The following is a 27,592-nucleotide window of genomic DNA, read 5'->3' as shown; positions in this document are numbered from 1 at the left end:
TTTCCTTCTATCTGTGACCAGCCTTGCTCCCTTTGAACACTGTGGCAGCTGCTTGGTCGGTACACATTCTCCATTGTCTCTATGGCTATTCCTTCATAAAGAGATGGCTTTCAATCTGTAATTGCTTTCTAGCCGCTTTTTAAGTGCTCAAAAAATTTTAATGACAGCTCTGAAAATAACTGTTTTTCTAATGAGAAGTGTTTCATCTCCCACAGTCCCGCTGTGCCCTGTGGTGCGTTGAGAAATTGGATGGAAGTCTTGGAAGACATCTTGCCCCTCCCGTTCACTAGGTACTAACGGAGAAACAGATCTCCAAGCAAAGGACAGGTATTTTCGGGAGAAAGCCATCCTCCTGATCTAAACTTTGGAAAGTTCCTTCATGGAATTGTGTGGGAGAAGGGAGATCTCCATGAAGCTTAGCACAGTCTTAGGAGGTGAATCTACACCAGAGAACAGCAGATAGACGCACGGCCGAATTATGCTCATCTTTTGAATCCCAATTCCTCTTCCTGAGTCTATGTAAGCAATCCTAGAGATGAGACCCAAGAGTCAAGCCAATGGTCACTTCATAGTCCTTGTGTAGTTGCCATCAGCAGCACTGGACACATTTGATCACTCCTCCCACCTTGAAAGTATGTCTTCACTTGGCTTCCAGGAAACCACTCTCCTGATGTTTCTCCTACCTAATGGCTGCTCTTTCTCAGTCTCTTTCCCCTAATCTCTAAAAGCTGTCTTTCCTCTTTTGTATCTTAGCTAACTCTCTTCATGATTTCATTCCATCTCCCAGCTTTAAGTACCATTATTATGTTGAGGACTCTCAAATTTATATCTCCAGCTTATAGATCTCCTTTGAACTGCAGACTCCTATATCCTGTTACCAATTAGATACCTCCACTTGAATGTCTACAATCATTTCAAAATCAGTACATCCAAAACTGAGCTCCTTATCTCTTTCCTTTTATCACCACTACTCTTACTTAAAAATAAGTAAATAAAAAGGCCGCCTCCTCTGCAGTCTTCCATATCTCAGGAAATGGCAATTCCATTTTCCAAGTCCTCAGTCCAAAATCCATGGAGTTTTCTCACTTCTCCTCTTTCTCACACTCACCTCTGATCATCAGCAAATCCTATGGTCTCTGCCTTCAAAGAGTTTCCGGTCCCAGCTGCTGTTACAATTTCTACTGACACCATTCTGGTCCAAGCCACTGTCATTTCTCACCTGGACTATTGTGATAGCCTCCTAATGGGTCACCCACCCTCCACTTCTGTCCTCCCCACCCCAATCTATTCTCAGATTTGAAATCAGAATGAACCTGTTGAAATATAAATAGACCCTTGTCAATTCTTTGCTCAAAATCTTCCTTTCCAATTCATTCAGAGTAAAAGCCAATGTTCTTACAATGTCTAACAAAGCTTTCCCTGATCTGACTACCCCCACCATTTCTCCTCCTATTTCACCTCCTATATTTTTCTCCTTATTCACTCAGCTATGGCGGTAGTTGCTGTTCCTTAAACATGCTCCCTCCTCAGGTCTTTTGCCCCTGTTTTTCCCTCTGTCTCCTCCAGATCTCTGTGTGACTAACCCCTTCACTTTCTTTTGTTATTTGCTCATTTGTTATCTTCTCAGCCATCTTAACTAATATGACCAACCCCTTCCTCCACATACACCCTCTTGCTTTAATTCTTTCTTTAGCAATCCTTGCCATTAATATGTTATATGGCTGAGCTATCTTAAAGTGTGAGCTCCCTTAAGGAACACATTTTTCACTCTTTTATTCACTGCCGTACTCTAAATCTCGCCCTAGCCCCATTGCCTGGTTCATGGTAGGAACTCAGAAATATTTATTGAATGTTGAAAAAAATAAACTAATCAGGAAACGAGATTAGCACATATGTACTCTTTCTGGCTAGAATGTATGATTCACCCCCTCACAATTTTGCTTCTTGACCTGGTGAACAGGCTAGCGAGGACAGTGTTTAACTGTAATGATTTCCCTGTTTAAAGCCCAGATGGTATCCAGACATGGATAACCAGTTCTTGTGCCTTCTACCCCAGATCCCACTATGCCCTAAAGAATTCTCTTAAGACAAGAGTCTTCTTGTACCCCAAGGCAAACACAGCTCCACCTTGCCACACCAACAACAGAACAGAGCTGAAGAGGAACACGTCTTTATCTTGCCTGCCCTTTTACCATAACACTCTAAGCCTTGCATTGTCACTCACCTGTGCACATCATCTCCTTTATGTATCCATTTAATCTTTGATTCATGTAAGAAATCATCTTCCTCATTATACATTGGAACACATGTAAGCTTATGTCAACAGGATACTCAACCAAGAACCAGAGTTCTTTGGTGGAGCAAGGGAAACTGGCAGAGAAGAGATGAAAAGAAACTAAGCATGTCACTGGAAATGGCTTGGAAATCTGATGGTTAAAATTACACTGCTTTGTAATTCAAGGAATTAATTTCAAAGTTAAGAGATAATTTGAGAGTTTGTGTTGCTTTCATTTCTCTGCAGTCTTAAAAATTAATATTGCACAAAACCACCCCTGATGACCAAGTAATTCTTTTTACTTTCAGACAAAATTTTTAACAGAAAGGAATGTAACTCTGACGTCCTTGATCTCACCAGCCCATGTCTGGAAAGTAAAATTACATTTCGATTTTATGTGATGAATGGGACAACGACTGAGAGAGACATATCCTAGAAGATTCGAGACAGAACAAGATCAAGAGCTAAATAAAACAGCTGTGGTTGAAGTCTACTAAGTTCTGGGATGGTTTGTTATGAAGAAAAGCTAACTGATACAAGGATTGTGCCCCAAAAGGAGTCTGTTATTAGATTGCTGATCATGTGACACCAGGACAGATGGAAGAAATAGTGAGTAAAATCAGGGGTTTGAAGCCAAGGAACTAAAGAAGTGAGATGTAAATGCACCACATTTGGGGGCCAGGGCATAGTGGACCCAAAAAAAAAAGAGAGAGGTACGAACAGATCATGAGACTCATTTGGGGTGGAAGGGAAGAGGAAGGAGTAGAAATGAAACAAGATTCTCCATGAGTCCATAATTGACAAAGCTGAGTAATAGGTAAATTGAATTCATTAAATTATTTTTTTATATATTGCATGGCTTGAAATTCTCTAAAATCAACAGTTAAAAAGAAAGCAAAAGAGTGAGTTTTGCTAAGCAAATCTTCCCAACTGACTATTAGTTTCTTCAAGTTACTACACCTGTAATTTGCATTCCTTCACCAGCTAGTGGAGCCTGTTAGAAGGTGGAGGTTTCTATTACAGTCTTTTTGCTCATAATATTTCAAGACACTTAGTAAACAATCCATTTAACAGACTATTTCCCTATAAGAAATATCCAGGGGCCAGCCCAGTGGCACAGTGGTTAAGTGCACACGTTCTGCTTCGGTGGCCTGGTGTTCGCCAGTTCGGATCAGGGGTGTGGACATGGCACTGCATGGCAAACCACACTGTGGTTAGATCCCACATATAAAGTAGAGGAAGATGGGCACGGCTGTTGGCTCAGGGCCAGTCTTCCTCAGAAAAAAGAGGAGGATTGGCAGATGTTAGCTCAGGGCTAATCTTCCTCAAAAAAAAAAAAAGAAAGAAAGAAATATTCAAATGAAATTTTATAACAACTAACTTTTCTCAAGCAAATAAAACATTGATATCTTTCAATGAAATAACAAAAAAAGAGTATTTTTGGAGCTAACTACATAAACATCCTTTATATCCTAAATACAAAGCCTAGGTGTGCAGTGATATGGATGTGTATGAGGGTGCGGTAGCGGAACAGCGACAAAGGGACAAATTAAGAGCTGTTAGAGAAGTCCAGGATTGGAGATGTATTTTCTGGAGGGATCCTCCTTTCTAGAGGGGTCTCTGGAGAGATGAAAATTTAACTGTGAGGGTTGAAGAGTTGTCATGATGATGAAAAAGACAACCAAGAATTCTGAGGACTGAGCCTTGCATTACACTTGCCTGAAGGAAGTGGGAGAAAGAAGCAGTGACAATAAAAGAGATAAAGGGCAGTGGCCGAGAAGTAGGAGGGAATCTTGAGAGCTTGGCATGCTAGAAGAGATTTCAACTGGAAGAGTCCAGTGTAAATCACTGAGTGCTACAGTCAGGTCAAGGGTGATCCAGACCTTCGAGGGAAGAGATAAGAATAGAAGAACAATTGTGTTTTCTTAGCAGCCCTAAATGCTATTCTGATGCGCTAACATCTTTTTTATATGATTGTCCCAAAATTTTTATGCTTTCTTATTGTCTGAATCATTTCCCTTTTATTTGTCCTCCCAATTTTGGCAAGAACTGTGAGTCTCTCTAGTAAGAACTTTCTTAACTATATGCAATCACCAGCTCTGTTTTAAATTAGGAAATCACTGGTAACCATATAGAATTAAATTTCCAAATATTGCTATTCCAAAACAGATTAAAGAGAAATAGGCTTCAAGGAAATAGACTTGGCTTGCAAAAAAAGAGCAGAAAAATAAAACTGTAACTAAAAAGGGTCAAATTTTATTTTCTTTTCATTGGAGTCATTGCAATCAGTGTCATCCAAGCCGTATTGAAGCCCGAGACAAAAGGAAAAACCAGTTAAATATTTTGATATTTTTTTCACCATGGATTTTTGCATTAATTTTGATTTTTAAAAATATTGCAGTGAAATATTATTTATCTTGATTACTGAGTATTTTGATGTCTCCTTAAATTTTGATCTCAAGGTAAATGAGACACTGGTTGTGAATATGGAAATTTGATGGTAGAGGAGAAAACAATAAACATACACTCAACATCCAGCCTGGAAATACTCACAGACCAGAATAAATGAAGCTATTCAATCCTTTTCATGGCTTTAGGTATCAATATTTATTATTATATAATCCTATTCACTCAGCCCATAAGTGATTGAAATCAAATTGGGCATCAGAGACAAACATTTAACCGTTTAACTATAGCCTATGAGGTAATCAATGACAAAATCCTCTGTCCAATTAGGTATGAATTACATCAGAGATTTTAGCTCTCAAATATCTGAATCAAGAATGCACAGAGAATCACGTAGTTAACAGTGGGATTAGAAGATGAGCAAATCCATAAAGATGAGTCATTGTTGTAAAGGAGACACTGTGAGTGAGACATAAGTACAAGTAAGTAGAAGCTTTGGGAAGGAAACATGCTCACAGTAAACAGTGAAAGAGCCAGTTGGTAGAAAAAACTGAAGACGAAAGAGAAACACAGATAGAGTGGGCCAGTCAAGCTGATGGTAGAACGCCAAAGTGAAGACCCACAACCTCCTCCTCTGAAGTCATTGATGTGGCCTCATAACTCCTTCCACTTTCTCTACATTCATATTATTATGGGCTGCCTTACCTGCTTTTGAACTATCCTTTGTGAATCTCTGTTTCTAGCACTCAAAATCCTAATTAAAACTCCAAAGGCAAGAGAGAAGACGAAAGAAAGGGACAATGATGGAGAGAGCTATAGCCCAGAGGATTTGGGTGAGAACACGACCAAGAAAGCCAGTGAGTGGTGAATCCTGTTTAAGAAGAAAGATACCTTCATATCTACAACAGAGAGGAAAATAAAGCAAGTACAAAGCCAAGGACAGTTTGAGAGCAAGAGAGAAGGGTTTGAGAGAATTTATGTTGGATGAAATCAGAGTTATTTGCTGACCCTAGGGTTGGGAAGAGAAACTAGGGGACTATGGACAGATCTAAGAATATGCTGAAAATATGTAAAAATGAATAAAATTATCCATTTACTGCTCTATGTATTTCATGTTGGGGATTTTTCATTGTAAGAAATTAAATTTGTCATGTAGACTTTCTGTATTTTAATATCATATAACAACATCTCCTTTAATACATTCATTTGTTTTGTAAGTGAGACTTCAAGCTTTTTGTCCTGCCAGACAATCCCCAAACAGGCAGACGTTTCCTTTCTTTCTTTTCTTTTTCCCTCCTTTCCTGTAGTTCAACATGAGGTACTCCATTTAAACAAATTCGGAGCCAAGTTCTGTTGTCAGTGATTTCCACGCCAAACCCTCTCTGAGACACTCATGCTCAGTTCCAGTTGCATCAATCTGATTTCCACAGCAATTGTGCGTAAGAATACAAGGGCAGGAACTGACCCCGAAGTTGTGTGTAGCAGTAACTGACGGCCAAAATTTGGCCCAGACTGAGTACATCTACTTTTAGCAGAGTAGTTTGTTGATAGTATCCTTCGCCAACTTGACTGCTAACGCCAAGGCAACTCAAGTTAGGGTCAATTATGTAAATCATGGACCAAATACAAATGTGAAACCAAATATAAACAAACGTTAACTGTTTGGACCGTGAATGTTAGCAGTTGATGTTACGGGACACGTGAAAAACAGTGAAGGAGATACAAAACTGAGTATGTGTAGGATAGAAAAGGATTTTCAAGGATAATATAAAGCACAGTAGAGGCTTTGGGGATGATTGTTCAAAACTGCGGATAAATTCAGTCTATATATGATCAAGTTTGCTAACAATGTAACTAATACATTAGTAACTTAAATTAGCACTAATAGGAAATCAGTCACTTTGAAGGCCAGGAAAGAACATTTATTTTTCTCATGATATTACTTCATCCTAGGGAAATGATCTAAGAGGCCAACCCTTTAAAAATAAAAGGTACAAAAATTACATTTCTAGAATATTGCCTGTCAAGGGATACTGTTAGGTAAAATTACCTGTCAAAAGGAATAATTCATAAGGAATAGTGACAAAATCAAAACAAACTAAGATATTGGAGTCTTCTACATAGAGAGACTAAAATCTAAATTCATTAACATCATGAGAACCCTGCTTATCTCTTAAGACACCATCTCATTAACTTTATGTTTGTTCAGTAATAACAAGTACATCCTAAGTAATTTATTGTTCCATTTGTTGTAGCAAAGCCAATAGAATTGTCTATTATATTCTTTAAGATTAGCTCTGTTATTTTTAAACTAAACTAAACAATCACTCACATCTCAAAAAGAAATCATTTTCGCGAAACAATGGTTCAGCTGTCTGTGTCTCATCTTAACTCAATAAAGATAAAAATAATATGGTGGATGTTTTATATTGAATAAAGTCTATTACTGGATGTTTTTAAAATAGGAAATACTAAGAACCATGTAGGGGCCGGCCTCGTGGCTGAGAGGTTGGGTTCACTTTGGTGGCCCAGGGTTTCGTTGGTTCGGATCCCGGGCGCGGAAATGGCATCAGGCCATGCTGAGGCATCATCCCACATACCACAACTAGAGGGACCCAGAGCTGGGGTATACAACTATGTACTGGGGGGATTTGGGGAGAAAAAGCAGAAAAAAAAGAAGATTGGCAACAGTTGTTAGCTCAGGTGCCAATCTTTGAAAAAATAAATAAATAAAAACCATTTAGATTATATTAATATCATAGTTCAAGCTTTTAAATTATAAAATACTGGACTTAAATATGTGATATACAGTACTTATAATATTTAATTGGAAAAAATCTGTCCTTAAAAACGAATACGCATTTTGTTTTCTACTAATGCTTTCCTTGTCCCGACCTTTATTTTAATTTTTCTTCTTAATATATGAAATATAAATTAGACACGATGTATCTAAAGAAATCATAAGTCTTTATTTTTCTTATTAAGACTTCTACAAACTTTCTGTAAAGGAGAATTTTAAAGAGGTTTATAGAATAGAATAGCTATTATTATATATATGAGGAATTATCTTGGATAAAAATTACTAGAATTGTTCTGGGTTGGCCCAGATGGCAAAATTTGGACCAAAAAGAGACATTTAGTGCTCAGCACAATGAAAAGCCTTACCAACCAAAATTGTTTCATGAACTAGTGAGTTTCTATAAATGTTCCAGAAAAGGCCATGTGGTCATTGTTCAAAACGTTGAAGAGGCAATTTTTATAATAATTTAACTTTCTAGTGATCCTTTGAACACTAGGATTCTTAGATTTTATAACCTCTGCATTCATTACATTAAAATATTCCATTATATTTCTAATATTGATATGCATTTTAGCAATCGACTAGTCCTAATGTGTTTAGAGAGGTAAATTACTGCCTAAACCTTGATTATAATTATTTGGTCTGAATCTGACATCTATAAAATAAGGATAAAATGAATTATACTTATAAGAGTGAAATTATATTTGAAAATATATAAAACTCTGCAGCAATTTCAGATAAAAATATTGATGGAAACATTTTCAGATTTTACATCAAGGTCACATAATGCGTAGGCAAATAAAAGAAACTGACATTCTGTGAAATGGGTTGACTCTAACTTCTTCAGAAGTTTAATTTTATGTTCCTCTAAAAGGAACTTAGAGGAATTGAACTCCATCCACTTTTAAGCTTCCTACATACTAATACATTCTAAATGTAAGTATTTACTGTTTTTGTGTAAAAATAGAATACCATAGCTATATTTTCCTAAGGAAATATTTTATAGAGTCATAAAATGGACGGTTACTCAGGTGTCTGAGCTGCCTGAGTGGCTGTAATTGCACACATGAATCATCTAAATAGATAAATTTCTCTCTTTTCATGTACATATTTTCTTCAAATATATGTTCAACGTGATGGCTTTAACATCTAATAAGCTCTGGATATGGATTATGCTGGTAAACTAGAATAGTATAATTTAAACTGCTCATTTTGAAAATTAGGGAGTGGAAATCTCAAAGGCTGTGAAAATTTTCCAAACACAGTTTTAAAACATGTGGTCCTTTAGGATTACAAATCAAATATTCTAGAAACTGGAGAAAAAATATCTCTCTGTCAACAAGGACAAAATTCCTATAAATGAAATCTGAATGGATACACTGAGGCTTAGAGCAGCATGCTACAAAGGAAGACAACCCATAGTTCTCCAAGGGGGCTTTCCAAACTCCTCTTACCAGCATTTGTTGTCCGACAGAATTATTCTTTGAAAGTACACCCTAAATGTGTCTCCAAATAGTTATGATTGATGAGGGGAACCAAGCATGTCACATAGCTGAGATGTCTGTGCTCTGCATTGGACTTTCCTAATATAAGGTTATGTCTAGAAGGTTGAGTTTATTTATGTTTGCTTTCTGGTTATTGAATTTGCTACCTGAATGTTGGCAGATAAACTGTTTTTCAGAATCTTTCTTTCAAGCAAAAATTCCAAATTTTAAATTCCGGAGATGGGACATGAGCAGAAATGAGGCATTGGCACAGGAGACAATCATGGAAAGCATAGGATTGAAAATAGTTGTCATAAATGCAAAGGAAAATACCAGAAGGAAGAGAGACAAGCTAAGGACACTTTCTTCTGATTTGTATCGCTCACAGTTCCAGTGTGGAAAATCACTTTTAGTAATAGTTTTTGGCAATAGGTCAAAGGAGAGAAGGACTTTGGAAAGGGATAGATTGGCAGGACACAAACCATCCCGAGGAAGGGAGAAAGGAGAAGAATAGAAGAGAATGATAAAAGCGTAGTAAGAAGGTGGATGTAGTGTGGTGGGCCTTCACCTTAATCTTTGTCCTCTTGCTGTCTTCTTGGCAATGTAGAGAAGTCTGGGCAAGATTCAGAAAAGATTTTGCGTGCAGTAGGTCATTTCTCAAGAAGCTAATCATTCTGCACTAATTCAGATTATACTAGATGGGCTGTCACTGCAGTGACACTGATTTGGTTTGGTGAGAATGTCCAGTTCTCCTAGTTTCTTCCTCTCTTGTTAGCTGTAGGATCTGTCTAGAATCATAAGCGGCTCTGAGTGGGATCCAGAGTCCCTTGGGCCTCTACTAGTGAAAGATGATTCCAAGGCTGTATGCTCAATCTCATCAGTTCTGGTTTTATTTGGGAGGCAGGATAGTGCAGTGAATGGGAGGAAAAGATTTGGAGAAATGATGCCACTTGTTCAAGTGGCTACATTACATTGACTCTGTGTTAATGTGGACAGGTTCCTCAACCTCTATTCTCAGTTTCCTAATCTGTAAAAGGGAAAGAATAAAAGTACCCCAAGGATTTGTTAAATTAATACATGCAATTTGATTACTACAGTGCTTAGATTATAACATGCTTCAAATGAGTGCTAGTTAATTATCCTATTATCTCAGGATGGAACGAAGGTTACTTTCTCTCTCTGGAACTACTGCACACTCCTGCTTCCACGAGCCCTGCCAATGTTCCACCATGTGCCCTGCACACCAGAGGGTCTTCCTTTAACAAAGGCTCTGAGTCTTGGATGTTCTATAGGGTAAGAAATTGATGGACTCCAACATCAAAGTGCCGTCTTGTGGGTTACTATACTGTTTCTTCTGGGGATCTGAACTAGGAGGAAGATTTGCCAAACAACAAACAAATAAACCAACAAAACAAACAACAATTTCCAGGTGCTCTTTACTTTGTTCTCATCTCCAAAGGGACATTTTTACTTTCCAAAATGTCTTTATAAGACCAGTGCATGATGGGTAGGGGTACAGATTATGGTCAACCTGCCTATAATCATTCGGGATAAATCAAAATGTATTTCCCCCTGCTCAGACCTCCCACGACCAAATTCCTAAGATGAGACATGACAGATAAAGCTAAGAAACAAAGGAAAAAACAATAATAGCCTATCTCTATAATGCTTTAGATAAAATTCCATTGAGTAAAGTTAAATTCATCTCCAAGTAAGGGTGTATGTTCTTAATATTTATTAGAATATTTTAGAGAAAGTCTCCATGATTCATTTTGGAATCTTTTCTTAGGTGTTTTTTTCTGACAGGGCCAATCTTCTTACAGACTGCCTTGAAAAGGAAGTTTTCTGAGCACTGTTTTCTATAAATTCTCTTCAAAATTTTCCTACTAAGAAAATTCCCTAAGACAATGTTCCTGTGAATAAAATCATACTCTGCCTGCCAGGAATCATCATTTTGGAAAATAAAATAAAATCTTAGCAACAATCTTCTGTGTCTTAGAATCTAAGGGAACATTCCAGAATATAGTCAGTATAACATATTTAAGTGGCTTCATTCCTGATATGGCACAGGATTAAAGTATTAAATAATAATATTTTGAAGATAATAAAATCATTCTGGGGGTAATTATATTTTTTTAAGTTGAAAAGTGTTCAGATACAATTTAAATATGTGTGTCTGTTCATGCCCATGTGTTGGTATTTAGTACACGTCTAATTTTACTGACTATTTTAAATCAGGCTTGGTCTCTTGAGTGAGACAGAACTGAATTCCAACGTTGAGCCTGCTATTCATTGTCACTATGTTCTCGATTAAGTCACTAAACCTCTGTAAGTCTTAGCCTTTTCAATGGCAAAATGGTACCCCTAAGCAAGGTGGTTTGATTTATGGTTAATATATATATATGATAAAATAGATAAAGTCTTCTATGTAATGCCTTTCCTCTAAGAAGTACTCAAATGTAAGCTAGCTATTTATTTTTAAATAATTTACTTAAAACAGAATCAGAAAAATACCATCTTTCAGGCAGTTTTAACAAAGAATATTGCATAAAAAAATGTCATTGAGATGAGAAAAGATTTTATTTCACCCTTTAAACTTATTGAGATCCTAACTGAGACTAGAGCAATTTTGACTAAGTATAAATATCTTTTCAGTTGTGTGTCTTTACTTTGGATATTAAATTACACATTTATGATATTTGTGTACAGCATGAAAGCCTTCTATCAAAAATTCACTCCAAAATTTCAACCCTTAAAAATATCATAAGCACTTTTTCATTTAAAGAAATGATTTTCTATTCAAAATCATTCTATCAGGCATGAAATTGTTGAATTAACTTTAAAAGTCAGGCCAAATGAATGCAGGAAGAAGGTAATCAGAGAGAGGAGTTCCTTAGCTCATGAGAAAGAGCAGTTAGTGTTGTCATGTCTGGGCTGAGACATAGTTGGTCAGATTGTCCTGCCAAGGAAATGTCGTGGGGAGGAATTATATTGTCCGGGAAAGAGTCCTAAGAGGAATGTTCCTTTAAAGTCCATGCTAAAATCTGCTATTTTGGGTATTAGAACTGTACTCCACTAAAAAGAAACTATTACAGCTGTGACATTTTACCAATAGAAGCCATAAAGGTCTCCCACTAGTGACATGCTCTCGTTTGATCATAGCTAGCCTGAAAATGTCAAGAGGAATGGGTGTTAGGCATCAATTATTTCTAATTTCCATGTAATCAGTTTCCTCCAAATGCAGAATTGGGGATCTATAATGGACTGTCCCGAAATTTTCCCTGAAATGTTCTCCACCAGCTGCCCAAGACGCTCTGGATGAGCTCTTGGAAAGTTAGGGAATTGGACTCCCAGAGATGGGATCGGTCCTGGATTTGGCTCGTCTGTAGTGGATTGAGTCCAGTTGAGTTTCAAACCTCTTGGGTGTGACAGTGACTGCAGCTCATCACTGGGATATAGACACTGAGTCTCTGTAACTGGAATTGATGGAGATCCATTCTGGATTGCCTGAGGAGTAATCTCCCAAATCCCTGAGAAGTAGCAGCTGTCTTATTGCAAATCCACACATTAAGGATGAAGAAAGAAATCAAAGAACTCAAATGGTTGGTCCAGTGCACCCAACTTTGTGAGAGACACCATGGTGAACTGAGGCTGAGAATTAGCTTTTGGAAAATGCCAAGAATCTTATCCATGGATGACTGGAAAAAAATTGTGATAGAAGCTCATTATGGAATGGGACCATATGAGTGGGACAAGGCAAGTCATAAAGCTTCTCTCAACTTTCTAAGACAAAAGACAGATGTTTGGGAAGTGTGGTAAATTGATCTCTTTCATGGTCCTAACTAATGGCTATCTATGCCATTTGCAATGAAACCTTGCAGCCACTCCATAAAGAGATGGAACCTATATTCTCTCTTCTTGAATCTTGGGACTAGCTTTGGTCAGTATGCCATACGCCATGTCAGAAGTGAGTGTGTGCCAATTCCTAGCCTAGTCCTCAAGAGGCCTTTTAAGTTCCATTTGCCTTCTTGGAACTTTGGCCATAGACAGAGAATGAGCCGGGGACAGTATCCAGAAAAATGTTAACATAGCAGGCCTGAGACTGCTATCCTTGGAAAGACCTCTTTGTAAGATGGGCCCTGAGCTGGCACCTACAAACCTGGAATTTGAGATTGTTCTAACCACCCCAACTGATAAGAGTGGCTCACTGTGCCTAAAATGTTTGTGCAAACAATATGGTTTAAGCAGAACATCTGCTGTTGTTCTGAAAGTCTGGACTTTTGGTTGGTACATGCCAGGCAGAGGGTGCTGACTTGAGCAGCCCCTAACACAAACCCTGGGCATTGAGTTTCTAATGAAATTCCCTGATAGATAACATTTCCTATGTATTGTCACAACTCATTGCTGGAGGAACTAAACACAGCCTGTGTGACTCTACTAAGAGAGGACTCTTGGAAGCTTGCACCTGGTTTCCTAAGGACTTTGTCCCACATGCCTTTACTTTTGCTTGTTTTGCTTCATATCCTTTTGCTGCAATAAACATAGCCATGAGTAGGACTATATGCTGAGTCCTATGACAACTCCTAGTGCATCATTACATCTGGGGAGTGGTCTTGATGACCCTGACGCAGATAGCCTACTGAGGAATGAAAGGCCAACATGAAGCAGTGAAAATTTTCCCCCTTGAGGCCATCTTAAATTACCTAACAGTCAGCTAACCACCAGATACGTAAGTGAGTCCCAGATGAATGCCCAGAGATAGGAGCAATTTTGGATTTGTTTACTATTTAAGGTAAGAGGCTAGTGCTGGCCAGCCAAGCCAGCCAAGATCAATAGACCTCACCAAACATTCTGTAAATTTATGAGAAGTAATAAATTGTTGTTGTTGTAAGATCCTAAGTTTCACAGTAATTTGTTACTCAGCAACAACTAACTAATACAGGAAGCCTCTGAATTAGGTAAAAGATAACTGAAAGTCTTCAGAACAGAGATTAAAATTTGATTGGCAAGGGAAACAGTTAAAGAGTTCTCAATTTAAGCAAAATCCAAATCCTTTGCACATTAGTCAGTAGATTAACTGAATGAGACATTTAAAGCCAAAGAAATAGAATTGTTTTTCAATATCACAAAAATGTGCTCCATAACTTGGCATAGTATACGTGAATTCACTTTCAATCAGGGCATACTTGTAAATAAGACCTTCCTTTGATTGACTGTTAAATTTTAAATTGCCTTCAGCTTTGAAACGATGAAATCTGGCTTTAAAGATAGTCATCCCTAAAGGCTGGGCAGTGTTTCCTGGGTGACTTTAATAGGCACTAATATATAAAAATTATCTTTGGCTCTGTTTTGTTGAGGCATTATCAGATTAAAACAAATCCAAACTATGATTCCTTTGTTTTGTACAAATGAATTTGTATAGTGGGAGTCAACTGATGCTGACCCTCCAGTAATTTCTAATATTACTTCAAAGATGAAATGTTTTCTTTCTTATGAAACTATTCTGCCAAAATTAGGCTAAATAAAAAGAATAACAACATTTTCTCAGTCATTATTTGGAAGTAGACCAAAAATGCGTAATACACAAAGACATCATTTTTAAATTCTTTAAAACGGGAAGAAAGTGTCTAATCATTATCAGTAAAGCTCATTCATGAAGCAAAATATACTATAGAATTGCAAAATGGAGTCTGATAAATGTCACTGCTGCAAATCAAAATGGGGAAACAATTTTAATTTTTCATGACAGATACATTTGCTGTATATGTTTGAAATCTGGAAAGAGACATGAAGTTTTCACTGTCTCACAAATTTTATAAACACTCTTGACACTAAATTAATTAAGAAAAATAAATAGTAAACTTCCTGGATTCACCCAGTGTACATTCTCGTAACTGAATCATTTCATGTAGATAAATTATACTTAACTTCATTAATCTCAACAGTTCATTTTGACCCAGCACATTAACATATTTTCCCCCCAAAAGATATATAAGAGATGAATCAGCAAGCACTGAAAAACACAGTCAGGGAGCATATTTCAAATTAATGGAGCAGAAATAAATTATGATAGCCTCCAAATATACACAATTTTCTATACTTAGGAGATGATTTTTTCCTGGGTTTATATCACATGAACTGGAGAAAATTCAAACAAGGGGTTTTTTGTTGTTGTTTATTCTACTTACTGGTTTCCTAATAATCTAATTTATTAGATACTCCTTCCACTGGCAATCAAATCGGTTGCTTAGTTTGGCATCAAATGTGTAGCTCAGTAGCTAGGCTAGTTAGTAACATGTGCTAATATGAGTGCCAATGACTAGAATTTCTTCCTTCAAAATCAAGTAACCAGAAGGAATCGTTTCACAGAGGCAGCTGAGGAAGCACCATAGCAAAGTTATAGATATGTATCTAGTCTGTCTTTTTTGTCAAGGCAGAATTAGTCAGGTGCCACCATAATGATGAGAACAGGCAGCATTAGATGGACAGGTAGCACTCCATTAAGACAACTTCAAAATGAACCTCCAGTTCCTGTTACCCCAAGTCCTCTGGTCCATCAACTCATGTAGTTTAGGCAAAGATTCATGCAGGAAATGACTGGAAATGTTCCGGATGAGGATGCTTAGAAGTTCCTGTTTAAATTGGTACACAGTGTTGCTTGTCACTTGAACCAATGTTTCTTCTTGATCACAGAGCGTTACTCTTCCTCATTATAGGGCAACAACATATAAGGATAAGGAAGAAAACATAATTTTATGTAATTTTGGAGAATCTTAAGAAGAAGAGATCTAAATTTTTCACAGAAATCAATGCCCATATACAAAAGAAGAAAATTATGCAAGTTTAGGGAAAGAAGTACATGACTGTATACCCTTTTTTCCCCATCCTTAGTGCTTTTATTTTTTATTGAACTATAGTCGATGTACGTTATTGTGTTATATTATTAGATTACCACAGAGATTTTACAGTTACATACATTACAAAATAATTACCATGACAAGTCTAGTAACCATCTGTCACCACACAAGTTATTATAATATTATTGACTATGTTCCTTATGCTGTACATTACATCCGCATGACTTATTTATTTTATAACTGGAAGTTTGTACCTCTTAATCTCCTTCATATATTTCACCCTCCCCTCTCGTGACCACCAGTTTGTTCTTTGTATCTATGAGGTTTGTTTTGTTTTGTTTTGTTTTGTTTGTTTGTTTTGTCTTTTAGATTTCACATACGAGTGAAATCATACAGCATTTGTCTTTCTCTGTCTGACTTATTTCACTTTAGCATAATATCCTCTAGGTCCATCCATGTTGTCTCAAATGGCAAGATTTCATTCTTTTTTATTGCTGAGTAATACCCCATTGTGTATATATACCACATCTTCTTTACCCATTCATCTATCGAGGGACACTTAGGTTGCTTGTATATCTCGGCTATGTAAATAATGCTGCAGTGAACATAGAGGGGCATGTATCTTTCAAATTAGTGTTTTCATTTTCTTTGGATAAATACCCAGAAGTGGAACTGTTGAATTGTATGGTAGTTCTATTTTTTATTTTTTTAAGGAAACTCCATACTGTTTTCCATAGTGTCTGCACCAATTTATATTCCCATCAGCAGTATATGAGGGTTCCCTTTTCTCCAAGTTCTTGCAAGACATGTTATTTGTTGACTTTTTGATAATACCCATTCTGACAGAAATGAGGTGATGTGTCATTTTGGTTTGGATTTGCATTTCCCTGATGATTAGCGATGTCGAGCATCTTTTCATGTGTGAGTTGGCCATTTCATGTACATCTTCTTTGGAAAAATGTCTATTCAGGTCCTCTGCCCATTTTTCAATCAGATTGTTTTTTTTCTTTATATTGAGTTGTATGAGTTCTTTATATATTTTGGATTTCAACTCCTTATCAGATATATGATTTGCAAATATCTTCTCCCATTCAGTAGGTTGCCTTTTTGTTTTGTTGATGATTTCCTTCACTATTCAAAACATTTGAGTTTGATATAGTCTCATTTGTTTATTTTTGCTTTTGTTGCCTTTTCCTGAGGAGATAGATCTACAAAAATACTGCTAAGACTGGTGTCAAAGAGCTTACTGCCTATGTTTCCTTCTAGGATTTTTATGGTTTCAGGTCTCACATTTAAATCTTTGATCTATTTTGAGTTTATTTTTGTATATGCTCTAAGAAAGTGGCACAATTTCATTCTCTTGTATATGGAGCTCCAGTTTCCCCAGCACTATTCATTGAAGAGACTGTCTTTTCCCCATTGTATATTCTTGCCTCCTTTGTCATAGATTAATTGACCATACAGACATAGGTTTATTTCTGAGCTCTCTATGCTGTTCCATTGATCTATGTGTCTATTGTCGTGCCAGTATCATACAGTTTTCTTTACAATAGCTTGGTGGTATAGTTTGAAATCAGAGAGCGTGATAGTTCCAGGCTTGTTCTTCTTTCTCAAGTTTGCTTTGGCTATTTGGGGTCTATTAGCTAATAGGATGTATATATATTTAGAAGGAGATTTACTACAAGAAATTGGTTTATGTGATTACGGAGGCTGGTAAATCGGAATCTGCAGTTTGGGCTAGCAGGTTGTAACCCAGGAAGGCCAATGGTGCAGCTGAAGTATAAACGCAGTCTGCTGGAGAATTTCCCTCTTGCTCAAGGAGGTCGGTCTTTTTGCTCTCTGCAGGCCTTCAATTAACTGAATGAGGCCCACCCACGTTATGGAGGGCAATCTTCTTAGTCAGAGTTCACAAGTTTAAATGTTAATCTCATCCAAAAGTGCCCTCCAAGTTGACACATGAAATTAACCATCACATTTAATTTGGTGTAGATTAAACCTTTAGACTGTGTATCCTCTTCAGTACCAAACAAGGAATTAATGAAATAAAACAAAACAAGGCGAAAAAAAAAAAAACTTCATGACTCTCAGTTAAAGAGTGATTCGTCTTCATTTACCATTACCTCCATAAAGAATCAGGAGACCGGGAGCCAAGAGTGGTTCTCAAACTGCCACCCTCTCTGTAATTCCTCTTTAATCCATTATAATTCTGTATTTACCCTGGGCTAAGGCACAAAAACTTTGTGATACAACATTTTGAGGTTACAGGTTCATATAATAGTAATTATAGATTTTTTTTTCCTGGAGAATAAACTCAAGTTAATATGCAATAGTGTGAGGAAATTAATATAAGAAACTTTAACTAAATAAGAGTCGGGAAGGCCTGTAGGGGAAGCTCTCACACCCCAGCATACATCATCAACTACTCCAAGCAGGAAGAGACAGATGCTTGCTCCTCCCACAGGAAGTACAACTACTTTACTCCTGAAAGAAGATTTCTCTCTCCAATCAGCTAAAGCCGGCCAATGAGGACCACCACAGCTCAGCCAATGAGAAGCTGTTGCTGCCCTGAACTGTTACTTTCCCCCAATGGACTTTCAGTTAGAACAACCCCTCTCTATCCTCCCAACCCCCCACCCCCTTTTTCCCTATAAAAGCAAACTTCCCTTCTACGTTCTCTCAATTTGCCATAACGTCCACATTCTGAATTGCAGTTCTTTTGGCTATTTCCAGATAAACTTGCTTTGAAGGTAAAAAACCTGGTGAATTTGCTTTTTAAGTTGACAAGCGTTATTATATGTTAAGTATCCTCCAGATCTCATTTTACATGTTTTATAACTTTATTATATGTTTTTACATTTATACATTTGTCCAGATGTATTCACTGGCTTTATTATAGTTTTAAATACATGAGACTATACTGGATTTCCTTGTTTTGTTCCAAATTTAAAGAGAACACTTAATGTTTCATAATTAATGTTTGCAATATTTTTCGATTCTCTTTAAAAATGTAGAGAAATTCCCTTCTACCCCAAGTTTATCATGTGCTTTTATCATACATAAATGCTAATTTTTTTTTTCTTGAGGAAGATTAGCCCTGAGCTAACTACTGCCAGTCCTCCTCTTTTTGCTGACAAGCCTGGCCCTGAGCTAACATCCGTGCCCATCTTCCTCTACTTTATATGTGGGACACCTATCACAGCATCTTGTGCCGAGCAGTGCCGTGTCTGCACCGAGATCCAAACTGGCCAACACCGGGCTGCCGAGAAGTGGAACGTGGGAACTTAACCACTGCACCACTGGGCTGGCCCCCATAAATGTTAAATTTATTAAATACTTTTTCTGTATCTATGGAGATCATCACATACCTTTCCCTTTTTAATCTGTTAATATGGTTCATGCATGATTTGATTTTCTAGTGGTAAACCAATCTTGCATTGCTAGGTTAAACCCAACATTGTCGTGTATTTTCTTGTTCACTTTGCCAGCTTGGTTTACCAATATTATTTTTGTTTAAATGATTGGCACCTGAGCTAACATCTGTTCCCAATCTTGTTTTTTTTCTTTCTCCCCAAATCCCCCCCAGTACATAGTTGTATATTGTAGTTGTAGGTCCTTCTAGTTGGGCTATGTGGGACACCTCCTCAGCATGGCTTGATGAGTGGCACTAGGTCCATGCCCAGGATCTGAACTGGTGAAACTCTGGGCCACCAAAGTGGAGCATACAAATTTAACCACTCAGCCACAGGACCCCCCTGGTTTACCAATATTCTATTTAGAATTTCTGCCTTGATCGTCACGGATGACTTGTCCTACAATTTAATTTTCTCACACTACCCTTTCCTGGTTTTGCTACTGAGGTTATGCTGGCTCCATAAAGTAAGTTGAGATTTACTTTGGTTCTGTCCTCTTCGAGATTTTGTGTGAGTGTAATTGTTCCTTAAATGTTTTGTAGAATTAGCCTAGAAACAGTCCAGGATAGTTATTTTATTTGTGGGAAAGATTGCAAATATAAATTCAGTTTTCTAAATTGATTTTAGGAACTTAAGTCTTCTACTCCTTCCTGAGTTTTTTTAAGATCACACACACACACATAATACACATATTTAAGACATACATATATAAGTACATGCACTCACATATAACTGTACATTTTATTTACCTTTTCAAGTGTATTGGCATAAAGTTACTCAAGATAGTGTTTTATTATCCTTTTAGTCTCCAGAGTCTATAGTTATGTACGCTACTACTTTGATTTCTTATATTGTTTTATTTTGCATGTTCTCTATTGTATTCTTGACCAAACTTACCATACTAATTCTACTAGTGTTTTCAATAAAAACAACTTTTTTTATCCTCTGTATTTTATCATTCTCGTGCATTGCTTTACTCTTATCATGTTCCTAATTTTGCTCTTATCTCGTATTTCTACTCTCTTTGGGTTTAACCTTTCATTCCTTGTCTAACTCAATGGTTCTCAACTGGAGGTGGTATCACCTACCTAGAGATATGCGGAAACGTGTGGAGGCATTTCCTGTTTTCACAATAACTCTAGAATGCTGTTGGCATTTAGTGCATGAAGGCCAGGTTGATAGTCATCCTGCAATGCTTGGCACATTCCTGCTTAACAAAGAATTGTTCTTCCCTAAAGGGCAATAACAATAGCTTTTGGTAGGTTTATCATTTAAAGCTTTAAAATTCAGAGTATTTGCATACTGTTCCATACAGATTAGTCTTTTTTGTTAGATTTTTCTAACTTTAAGTCACTATGTATGATGAAACTATTTTTAAGCCAAAAAAAGAGTTATACACTCACTAGGGAGAGTATTTTATGGATAGAATCTGAAGATCATAACGTGAAAAGACTGTGATATTTGGGACTAATAAATTTTAGGAGATGTGTTCTGTGACATGCACATAATATATCACATAATTGAGCTATTAGAACAAATGAAAAACACATACTTTGTTTATGAAGTCCTTTGGGCAATTTTTTAAAATAAATGTGGATGTTCTCTTGTGTTTGATTTTCCATGATAAAATACATTTAAGAAAACTGTCTTCACTTCTTAACCTAATTTTTAGATACGCCAGTATTCTAGGAAAATTGAAAAATTGCTTAGCATTTATTAGGTGTCTAAAAGATATTATTGTGTGTTTAAAACACAATTTCTGTCTGCTAGGAAATCATTTCCCTATGATTAGAATGACCCAACTTTTTTCTCTCTGCTTTGAATTCACATTAACATTGTGAAAAACAAATTTCCACTGAACAATTTATGTTTGAATTCAACCACTTTTCTTTTTCTCAATATAATAGATATGGCTGTGGACAAAGAAACCTGTGCTTGTGAAATATGGATCTGAAAGTGCTTTCACATAAAACGTTGCTCTTGTTTCTCGAAGTAATCTTGTGAAGTGTGTAAGTGAAGTGTACATCCCTCCCTTTGAGATGTGAAAACTGAAACCTTGAACTTCAGCCACTACTAGGAACCTGTGGAAATTAATAAAAGAAACTTAACCAGATTAGAATTGGGAAAGCCTGTAGAGGAAGCTCTGGTGTCTTATTACACACCATCAATTACACCAAAAGGAAGAGACAAACGCTTGCATCTTCCAGTGGAAGTAAAACTACTTTGCTACTGAAGGAAGACTTCTCTCCCCACCCAGCAACAGCCCAGGCAATAAGAAATGCTGTAGCCCAGCCAATGAGAAGCTGTTGCCACCTTAAACTGCTACTTTCCCCCAAAGGATTTTCATTTAGAACAGCCCTTCCCTACTCCCCCTTTTTCTCTACAAAAGCAGCTTCCCTCTTTTCTTTTCTGGATTTGTCTATGGCTTGCCATAGCATGCACATCCTGAATTGCAATTCTTTTGGCTATTCCCAAGGAAACTCATTTTGAGACAAAATAACAGGCAAATTTACAGAAAAGGGGGATCACCATGAAGACATACTGCTCATGGCTACATGACTAAAATCTTCAATCTGACTTGGTCCTAGAAATCAAAGAAAGTTTGTAATTCACCAGAATGTTTCCAACATTATGCTACGTGCTGAAATGGAATGAATGCCCTTTTCATTTTCTGAAATGGCCTTTTCTATCCTATGAAATGGATGCTCTTTCCATTTTATTAACGTGATGCTTTTTGTGATTCTGGAATAATGAGTCTTCAACTGATCACCCAGACTCTGAGTTTAAGACCAAACTGGTTAGAGATAAGAGGAGAACACGTGAAGGAACACACAAACAGAGAAGGAAGGTGTTGCTGGCCATGGTGAGCTGACATTTGCTACCTCCCGAAAAGCTACTTCACGGCCATTTGGAGGGATGTATCCCTATTCTTTGAGTTGATGACTAAGCATAGATTCCACCTCATAGGAAATATTCTTAACAGATCCTTTAGGGCAAGAAATGGATTAAAAATCTTAATCAATTATAGCTTTGTGGGCTGTCTGCTGCTACGATGACTCAGAAACACCTGCACTGTGAGGGTTGCTGCTCCTTACTAGCTACAGAAAGCTCATTCCCTCGAAGGGTGGGGAAGCATGGAGAGCATCCATACATTCTCTAGAGGGTTCAGGCAACTACATTTGTATCTTTCTGGCTGAAATAACTGCTGTGTGTTTTGCTGTCTATCTGGTTGGGGCATGTTGCTTTTGTTTTGTGTTGGTGGTTGTGATAGACTTTTTTTTTTAATCTAGTCTGAATGAACCCTTTGTCTCTTTCTGCTAGACAGTGTAATAGGTAAAATATTTATTTGTTGATTTTTTAAAAAAAATAATTAGAGAAGATAATGAGACTCATTAAGTTTGTACTTATCTAGGCATGAAATATGACCACATGGATAATCCATTCTTGCTCTGACCCAGGAGTCTAACTTAGGTCACCTCACTGGGAGGGATCATTAGAGGTAGAAGGTATGCATAGTAACATGCTACATTCCAAACAGCCCACCTCCACTGAGCAGGAATGGTGAGAGAGCATCATCTAAGGGATTTGCCATTGTCAACACAGCATGTTAGTTTCATGCTAATTCCTGGCTCCAAATGGAAAATGTAAACTCGCCTTTATAGGTTCTTACAGAGGGCCACTTTTTCCTATTATTATTCTACTGCTGGCTCAGGCTAGTAAATAGGGATGATGGCAGAAGAGAGATGAACTATAAATGTATGTACGTGTGGCTATGAGGGTGGGTGTGTATGAGTGTGGGTGTGAAAGAGAGAAAGAGAGAGAAAGCCTAGAAAAAGACTCTTGTCGGAAGAGTAATGTTAACATTATTTACAGTTTCCATAATAAATTGTATATAACTGAGAATTGCTATCTGAAACTGTATGTATAGTAAATGAAGAAACAAATAAGCCTGTTTATTTCTTTTGTTTTTATTTTTGCTGCCTGGGTATTGTTTTTCACTCTCCTTTATGGAAAATGTCAATGCCTTTGGAAACTACATGTATAAATACACTTAAAAAGTAAGTTTTGGTTTCACAAAACGGACAAATCACAGAGTGATGTGTTGCATATTAACAAGCCTTCATTTGTATATTACATTGAAAGTAACAGAATTCTGTTTCTTGGGTATTAACACAGGGGTGTGTGTGTGTGTGTGTGCGTTTTTAAAACTGATTTCCCCTTTAAAATGTTCACAGCTCTTTCCTTTAACATAAGCAGTTTGCAGCCTGATAAGGAGATTAATAAACAGTCACAAACGATGTCTGGGAGGTCAGAGAAGGGGGCACATTAAAAATCTTTTAAAGAACTATCCAACTTAACAATAGCAACAATAAAAAAACCAAAAAGTACAGGTATAATTCTTTGACTCTGAAAACTTTCTGATTGGTAAACTCTGGACCCTGAAGACTGAATAACAGGGCATTCAAGGTGAACTGTCATATTTCCCTTTTGCTAATGCCCACTTGGCTCTGTCCTTTATTCCAGCTGCCCCTGAGGCCATCCTGCTAGAAGACGTCATCCCTTATCCCTCATCTTTATCAAAGGCCTGGGCCCTGGATGCAGGATTGACTACACAATTTATGGGGTCCAGGGCAAAATGAAAATGAGAGGTCCCTTATTGAAAAATTATTAAGAAGTTCGAGATGACGATGGCAAAACATAAACTAAGCATGGGACCTTAGTGTGACCGTGTGGGTCACACGCCCGAAAGCTGGCCTCGCCTGGATGGTTTTACTGTTTTTCCATTGGATTTTATTCTAGTCAGTTTGCCACTCCTTTCTTGGTCATTGGTTACAGCCTGTACCTCATACTTGCTAGTATCCTTTCAATACTGCTCTGCTTCAGCTCTTCTAATAAGATGCAATTCAGTCTCTGAATTACATTCACTCATGGAAAGCTCTAGGTCATGTCCACAGCAAGTCTGTTGGGCTTCCCAGGATCCTATCCTAGTTCAGGTTCCCGTGGGCTAGCCCACCAGCACTCTCTCCCCCGACCCACTCCAATAGGAACAAGACAAAAAAATATGCCTTTGTTTACGTATGTTTTGTCACATCTGTCAATCAATTTCCAGCTACGTGCAATCATGAAGGAAGTAGAAGAGCTTAGATTAGAGTCAAAAAAAAAAAAAACTGCGCAGATTGTTTTGGCTGTCTGAATTTGCCCCAGTCCTATGTTAAATGAAAAAGTTTTAGTCAATTCAATCATGTCAACTTCAAAAATAGCTTAGGGTTATCAAGTTTGGATGTTTCTTTTCACTAATTAAAAATGAAAATGTTTTTTCCCCAGTGCTGAATACATGCTGGAAACTTTCACACTCTGTCTTCTTGTATCCTCATAACAATCCTGTGAGGTAAGTTTTCATAGTTTCCATCAGCCTGGAGAAGTATAATGCAGAGCTTAAAGATAATTCCGCTATTGGCAACAAAATCAAATTTTGGGGAAAGCCCCTCTGGGAAAGTGTTGGATGAATGACTAGAATCTCCTTCTAATCCCCCTCTGTTTTGGGTGTTGGGAATTTGGCCACCACTCTCAGTGCCACCAGGTTGAGTGCTTCTTATGTCATTGTCAACACCTTTTACTCCCAGGGCTGTGTTGGAAGCAAATTCCATGATCCCGAAAGGCTGGGAACATTTGGCAGGATTCACTCTCCTCGCTTTTCTGCAACTCAAACTCCTCCAGCCTCTTAGAAACTCTGTACTCTGAGGCCTGAGGGTGTTGATGGCACTTTCCTTTCCGGAAGAAAAGATAAGTCCCTCTTCCTGCCTTGTCTCTCCCCGCCTTTCCTGGAGGGAGATTCACTTCCTCATTCCACTGTGTTGCCCTCATCTTCAACTGTAAATTCCTGCATTCCCATAGAAAATCACCAGACCACCCCCACTGGGGCTGCAGATTTGGTCCTTCTCTTTTGGAGAGCCAGTTGCCATGCTGACAAATACTCAAGGCAATGTAGGTATTAAGCTGAGGGCCCAGAATATAAGCTCGTGGCTGTGTCCAAAGTCCAGGCTTTCTCAACTACTCCACACTGCTTTTCGCTTATGCGTATAGAGGATGTGCCGAACAGACCTTAAGGTGGCCCCAGAGATCCCCAAGGTCTGGTGTTTACACCCTTGTATAATCCCCTCCTCCAGAGTGTAGATGGGGCCTGGGACTTGCTTCTAGTCAATGGAATATGGCAAAGCTGATGGAAAGTCACTCTCTTGATTAGGTTATGTTTTATGACAAACGTGATAGGATTTCACTCTCTTGATTACCGTATGTTATATAACACTCCATCTTGATAGCTAACTGGCTCTAGAATCTCTATTAGTCGGGGTTTTCCAGAGAAAAAAAATGAATAAGATAGATTCATACATATATATAGTAGTCCCCCTTATTTATGGAAAATACGTTTCAAGACCTCCAGTGGATGCCTGAAACTGTAGATAGTACTGAATCCCGTATATACTATGTTTTTTCCTATACATAACTACCTAGGATAAAATTTAGACATTAGGCATAATAAGAGATTAACAACAATAACTAAGAATAAAATCGAACAGTTATAACAATATACTGTAATAAAAGTTACCACAGACCTTAGCAACCTCAGCATACAATTTTTTTTCTTTCATTATTAAGTTTCAACTTTTGACCTAAAGAAAGCACTTTACTGCTTCTCTTTGGCATATGCAAATTGCTAACATCACTACTCTCGCATTTTGGGGCTATTACTAAGTAAAATAATGATTACTTGATCACAAGCACTTTGATATCGCAACAGTCGATCTGATAACCAAGACAACTATTAAGTGACTGACGGGTGGGTGGCAGACACAGCATGGATACCCTGGACGAAGGGATGATTTATGTCCCAGGCAGGATGGAGCTAGACAGCACAAGGTTTCATCATGCTACTCAGAACTGTATGCAATTTAAAACTTATGAATTGTTTATTTCTGGAATTTTCCATTTAATATTTTCACCTCACTGTTGACTATGGGTAACTGAAACCTCAGAAAGGGAAACATGGATAAGGGGGGACTACTATACACACACACACACATATATATATATATATATATATTTGTATATGGAGAGAGAGAGAGAGAGAGAGAGAGAGATCTATTATAAGGAATGGGCTCGTGCAGTTATGGAGGTTGGCAATTCCAGATCTGCCATGTGGTCCAGCAGGCTGAAGACCCAGGAGAGCCTATGGTGCAGAGGAAGTTGGAAGGCAGTCTTCTGGATAATTCCTTCTTGCTTAAGGATTTCAGTCTTTTGGTTCTATTCAGATCTTCATCTGATTGGACAAAGACCGCTCAAATTATGGAAAGCCATCTGCTTTACCCAAAGTTTACCAATTTAAATGTCAATCTCATCCAAAAACACCCTTCAAGTTGACACATGAAATTAACCATCACACTCTTCTATGCTCGCATTGAAGAAGCAAGCTTCTATGAGTCCTACAGCCGTAAAGCAATTAGTTCTGCCAACAGCTTGAGTGAGCTTCACGTGGGTCCTTCCCTTGTTGAGTCTCTAGATGAGAACACAGTCCTGACCAAAACCTTGACTGCAGTCTTACAGAGGACCTGGCTAAGACGTGCCTGCTCTCCTGGCCCACAGAAAATGTGAGACAATAGATGTGTGTCATTTTAAGCAACTAAATTTGTGGTAAATTATAACACAGCACATAAAATAATATACAATATAATTTATTAGAAAGTAACTGTCTTTAAAGAATCCCCCATCTCCATTCTAGAAATGATCTTAATGTTCTGTTTATTAAAATCCTATATCTATTGGTCTCATAAGACCTATAGCATATCATTACCATTAGTACAACCAGTGCTTTTCGTTAGTCAGTTTTGCTGATCCTAAAATATAAACATAATGTTATAATTCCCAATGTAACATTAATAAAACCCATACACCAGTGCTTGATTGTGTATTTCCTACCTTTCTCAACTACAACATGGAGCAAAAAATGAGGAAAATACACACAAAGTGGTACAGAATTCAACATAATGATTGAGAAATACTGTCTCATTTGTGTTCCTGTAATCTGAGGGCTGAGCCAGATGAACTCTGTATGTCTACTCTCTGGAATTCTATGACTCCTTGAACAAACATTTGACTTACACATCATCCTACACCTAAGAAAGTAAATTAATTCTGAAGGTTAATCCTAGGCAGATACAATATACAATACCGTATCTTCTCTCTGTGTCAAAAGGGTGGGGTTAAAGCAAGTGGTGCTGTAGAAACTTGTGACACCACCCTTGGGAAATACTGTTCTATGAGCCATGGCTCACCAGAGTTTCTTAGCTATCTTGAAGCCTTAT

This window comes from Equus przewalskii, chromosome 27 (genome assembly GCF_037783145.1).
Source record: "Equus przewalskii isolate Varuska chromosome 27, EquPr2, whole genome shotgun sequence".
Lineage (NCBI taxonomy): Eukaryota > Metazoa > Chordata > Mammalia > Perissodactyla > Equidae > Equus > Equus przewalskii.
This window is presented reverse-complemented; position numbering follows the sequence as displayed.